The 5826-nt window shown below is 42.5% G+C and overlaps 1 non-coding gene across 1 annotated transcript; it reads right to left on the bottom strand.

Annotated features, from left to right (window-relative positions):
• Nucleotides 1–426: 426 nt before the first annotated feature.
• Nucleotides 427–555, bottom strand: LOC116155026 (small nucleolar RNA SNORA11). The gene has a single exon (XR_004139059.1). It is a non-coding gene; the product is annotated as a small nucleolar RNA SNORA11 (small nucleolar RNA).
• Between the last annotated feature and the right edge of the window lie 5271 nt (nucleotides 556–5826).

Here is a 5826-nt window from a genome sequence, read left to right as displayed (position 1 = left end):
CCTTAGGGTTCACTCTAGTGAAGTGACTAGTGTTACACATTCCGTGGGCTTGGACAAAAGTATAATGACATATACCCATCATTACAATGTCATACAAAGTGTTTTCACTGCTCTGAAAGACTTCTGTAGTCTGTGTGCTCTTCTTCCCTCTTCCTCAAACTCCTGGCAACTGTGGATCTTTTTATTGTCTCCATCGTTTTGCCTTTTCCAGAACGGCATACAGTTGGAATCTAATCTTCCTTTCTTTTCCTTGAGAAGAGAGGTTCAAAGCCTTTATGTCTGTAAGACCACTCCTGGCCCACCCATGTGTGGGCTAGACAGGCTTTCAGTGGCAAACTCCCCCTCTAAATGCTGCAGCTTTTCTTCCAGTATTGAGCCCTGTCCCACTGGTCCTGCTCAGCAGCCATGGGCAGGTGCAGAGGGGACACATGTAGGTATTTGCTCGTAGGGAAGCTGCAAGTCTTGTACCCCTTGTCACAGTGAGCCCGGATTCCTGTTGGGTGTGCTATAAACAGAAGAACCATTTCTTCAGCATCCCTGCTCTGAGCACACCCCAAGGACTACTTTTTCAAAATATCCGTTGCCACAATTTCTTCCAAAGACTGGTGCCAGTCTACAGCCCTACTACTAACACCTTTTTTTTTGAGATGTCTTTTTGATAATATGTTTCCAAAACAATCATATGTATGTAGCCCTTTTCTGTTTGATTTCAGGGAAGGAGGAGGAATGATGATAATTAGCATAAAATAAGAGGTGGGACAGAAATTCATTCATCTGGTCATTTTTCCAATCATCGACTTTAGTCTCAGCCCTGTTCTAAATGCTGGGCTTGGAAAGATAAATGAGACCTACTATACACCCCAGAGGATTTCATAGTCTGGACTTAATACTTAAATACTTAATTCTTAAAATACAATGGTATAAAGAGTTATGACAACTAAATGCAAGGACTGATCCTGGATTTGATCCTGGACCAGGAAAAACAATAGCCATAAAAAAACATATTGGGCCATTTGATGAAATTCAAATAGGGTCAGTGCGTCAGATAATGTCATTTTGATATTAAATTTCCTGATTTAGATCATAGTACTGTGGTTGTGTAAGAGAATGTTTTTGTCCTTAGGAAGTACACATTGAAGTGTTTAGGGATAAATATATGCGATTTCTCCAACTGACTCTTAAATGGCTCAAAAATATGCATTCATATAACTCAGAGCTTCCCAGTGGAGCTTTTCACGAGGATGGAAATGTTCTGTACCTGCTCCGACAATATGGAAGCCAAGAGCTACACATGACCACCCAGCACTCGAGCTATGGCTAATGTAACTGAGGAATTAAATTACTAATTTTATTCAATTTAAACATAAATAGCTACGTGTGGCTAGTGGCTACCATATCGGACAGCACAGATATAAACCGAGAGAGAGAAAAAAATACTAAAACAGTTGGGCAAAATGTAAAGAATTGGTGAGCTTGTTCAAAGGGTGGGCAGGAATTCTTTGGATTAGTCTTGCAATTTTTCTTTAGGTTTAAATTATTTATTTTTAACTACATAATAAATGCAATGTCCTATCAAGGAAGTACACATTAAAATATCACTGACATATACTTTCTTACAACTGAATTGTCACAAATAGCTAAAACTGTACTATCCGGGAGCCATGGAAAGGGCACACTTAGACATTACTGTTGAGTGTGCAAATAGGTACAACTTTTTGTAACATATACTGGCTCCCGTACATGAGCATATGTATAAGGATGTCATTGTAGCTGTATCTGTAATACCAAGAAGTCAGAGATGGTCAAAATGTTCAACAACAACAGAATGGTTAAATGTTTTTGCTTTGTTCTTATTCTAGATTTACTATAAAGCTCTTTACCACATTGAGGCAAAACTTTATGCACTGAGAGGGAAAGGTGTCCAAGAGAGATTGTTAGGTGGAAAAAAAAAAGCAATTTGCCAAACAAAATGCTTAGTATGATCCCATTTTTATAGTAAATCACTGAAACTACACACACACTCACTCGCTTCCTCACGTTTATGTGTACATGGGAAAAAGTTTGGAGAAATACACATGAAATAGTTAGCAGACCGTTCTCCATAAAGTCCTCAAGTCTTGTGGGAAGACCACCCGGCTCCACCTCTTGGGCTGGCTGTGGAGGGTCCTCTCTGAGCGCCTGGTGCTGTAACAGCGGAGGTGCCTCCAGCCAGCCAGAAATCTCAAGCTGGTCCCCATCAGCTTGTTAGCTGCCCCTCTGTGCCTGCACCCCCAAATCTCCAGGAAATGCCCCCTGGCATGGCCTGCCATTTCCAAGCCCACACATTGCCCCTCCCCATAGCCACCAGGCCTGTGGGGCAGGCAGGGTCATTACCGAGTTCCTAGAAGGGAGTGTTTATTATTGTTGTCGGTTTGATGCTGATCCCAAAAGGACCTAATCAACAGGTAATAAGACCTCACGGGAGCGATTAGAAACCTCAGCTTTAACCCTGTTGTAACCGCAGTGGAGACAACCAGAGCCACGGCAGAGCCATGTCCCTCGCTGAACGGGACCTGATGGGGAGGAAAGTATGGGAAAGTGGGAGGGAGAGCCGGAGACAGACTGGTGGGTGTGCTCAGGGATGATCTGGAAAGGGAATCTGGGAGGAGGGGGCACATCTAAGATTGAGTATACCCAGTAAGATCCGTCATCAGTGTCGCTGTCATCCTCATCAGGCTTAACTGAAGAACTGTGCTAGGTACATGAGAGACAGAAATAAATAAGCCAGAGTCCTGCCCCCAAGATGCTCTCAAATATGAGAATAAAGACCTGCAATACCATAGGAGTTACACTGCGAGATAGGTTTATTCAGGCACAGGGCTGGTACAGAGGAGGGAACTGTCAACTTTCTTGGGTGAGTCGGGGACAACAAATGCACCAGTAAGGTGATATCTCATGGCACACAGATGTGACATAAAGGGCTTCCATTTAGACACCCACTTCTTTTTTTTTTCTTTTTTTTTAATTGAAGTGTAGTTGATGTACGTTTGTTTCATAGAAACAGACTCACAGACATAGAAAACAAATTTATGCTTGCCAGAGGGCAAAGAGGGTGAGAAGGGATGAATTGGGAGTTCAAGATTTGCAGATACTAGCTACTATATATAAAATAGATAAACAATAAGAGTCTACTGTACAGCACAGGGAACTGTATTCAATATCTTGTACTAACCTATAATGAAAAAGAATATGAAAATGAACATGTGTATGTCTACATATGACTGAAACATTATGCTGTACACTAGAAATTGACACAACATTGTAAACTCACTATACTTCAATTTTCTAAAAATGGCTAGTTTCAGTGTACAGCAAAGCAATTCAGTTAAACATGCATATGCATACATACATTTTCAGATTTCTTTTCCATTATATCTTATTACAAGAAACTGAATATAGTTCCCTATGCTGTATAGAAGGTCCTTATTGTTTACCTATTTTACATATAGTAGTCTGTGTCTGCTAATCCTAAACTCCTAATTTACACCCCCTCTTCCCCTTCGGCAACCAGAGTTTGTTTTCTATGTCTGTGAATGTTTCTTGGACACCCACTTCTAACATGGACCTCCTTGTGTCTTTGAAGCTGCTTTAAATCCTTTCTCTTTCTTTACACGATTGGATATAAATAAATAAAACTAAGTAGTAACTAATTTAAAAACATATGCTTAAACACTTGCTTATCCGTCTTGCAAGTGACTCACCTGCCAACCTGTTAGATGGAACGTTAGTCTCATCCATTAGCAAAACTTAATCATGCCTGATAAGATAACAGTACCATGACCCATTTCTCATTACCCACACAGCAACCAAGAGTGGTGTTACATAATCGTCACATGAGAACACCCTTGGAACAGAACCGACTAACTACGTACAGGCACTTTGCTATCCTTGTCAATGGATAGTTGATAAATGCTTCGATTACTTAAACTTTCAAAGCAATTGATGAATGCTGGAGACAAGGAAACAAAGTCACATCCACAAAGGTCAAATCAGCCCCTAGTTTTTTCCAATTTGCACAGAATTGCAACAGCTTCTCTTGTTACTGTTGCATAACGTTGGGCATCTTGTAGAAAACTAGTTGCCGGTGTCCCAGTGGCCATCTTGAGCAGCCCCGGCACACAGTAAAGACAGAGAAACTGGACAGCAGTGTGGCAGCCATCTCACCACTCTACCTTTCATGGCCCTTAGAGAAGGAGAGTTTGTACATGAGCATTTTGCTCCATCCTGGGTTCTCATTCTGCTAGGACAGAAGTCCTGGAAACCAAAGGTGACACCATGCAAAGACATTTGTACAGTATACATTGAAAGCCTTCTCAGAGCTGGTAAAGAATTTCAACTTCATTGAATGAAAAAGAATTGTAAAATTACACATATTCTTATTTCACAGTCACGCAGCCACCTAGCATCCGGCACTGGGTGTGGGAACAAAGAACAAGATCCTTGCCCTTGGAGAGATTGCACACTAATGAAAGGAGACAGAAATGATCAGAGCAGGATGAGAAAGGTCAGGCCATAGCAGAAGCTCTGGGGACTCAGAGGAGAAGCCTGTAATATGACTTGGGGGAAGGGGGTCTGGGAAGGCTTCAGAGGGACACTGAAACTGGGTTTTGCAGGATTGGAGGATTCTCCTGCTTCTGGGGCTGATGTGCTAGGTAGAGGACACTGTGTGTGCAAAAGCACAGAGGTTGGAAACGGTAGGTCCACATGGATGTGGTGGAGTGACAAAGATGAGGAGGCAGAGGCAAGACTGAGTCCAAAGGAATCTCAGTCATAAAGATCCTGAAGGCCAAGAGAAGACCATGGAGGTGTTCTTTTTTTTTTAGAATTAACAAATAGAAATTGTTTAAAAAAAAACAAACAAACAGTGCCAAGGATATATTTATGTAAGAATTTGTGTCATCATGAACAATGAATGCCTGGGCATTATAAGCTGGTACTTTATAGTCACGTTCCCTCCGCAGGACACTTACATCATCCTTGTGCTCGCAGAACGGCCCAGTGACAGACATATTTGACAGGCCCCTGCCTTTAGGGAACCCACCATCAGGGGAGGGAGAGACTTGTGTTAAATCCCTCAACAGTGTAATGATGGAAGCAAACATGAAACCCCAGGGGTGGGGCACTTTGGGGGAAAGAGGGCAGGGTTGAAGGGGTGGCTGAGGAAGGCTTCCTGAAGTAAGTGAGACTTGAGCTGTGTGTTGAAAGTTGACTACGTGTTAGCCAAGTGGCGAGGTTGCAGAGTCAGGTCAAATCTCATGTCAACTGCAGCCCAGAAGGGGTTGTCCTCTCAACAGTCTGTTTGTTTCCATTACTTTTGTGTAGCTCAGTCTTTGAACTGTGAGTCAGGCTGCCTTAATTGTTGAGTACCTTTCCAGAGTCCCTCAAAAAGCAATTGTCCTCAGCCCTTCACTGAGAGATTTGCCCAAATGGTCATATTTGAATCCATAGGTAGCACCTAATCCCAGAGTGTGGCAACAAAATGCATCACTTGGCCCAGTGACTTTGGAAAGAGTTTCAGTGGCTGTCCTCTGCAGACAGACCCCTTATTTCTCCAGGGGGAGACAGATGTCTTTCATAATCTACCCTGTCAATTGACTTTCTCCCAAAGAGACTTGGCTAGTTCTTCCTTTGAAGTCACTATCACCAAATATTCTGTGAGACGCCCTGAGCCAGGAAGTCTGACAAGAGACGTCAGGATGTCCCCTAGTAATCTTGTGGCTTTGGCCAAATCACTAAAGTCCTTGTCTTGATTTCTATGTCTTTCTCACAGTATCTGCCAGGACAACT

Source organism: Camelus dromedarius, chromosome 9, assembly GCF_036321535.1.
Source record: "Camelus dromedarius isolate mCamDro1 chromosome 9, mCamDro1.pat, whole genome shotgun sequence".
Lineage (NCBI taxonomy): Eukaryota > Metazoa > Chordata > Mammalia > Artiodactyla > Camelidae > Camelus > Camelus dromedarius.
The sequence above is the reverse complement of the archived record's forward strand: the minus strand, read 5'-3'. Positions and strand labels throughout refer to the sequence as shown.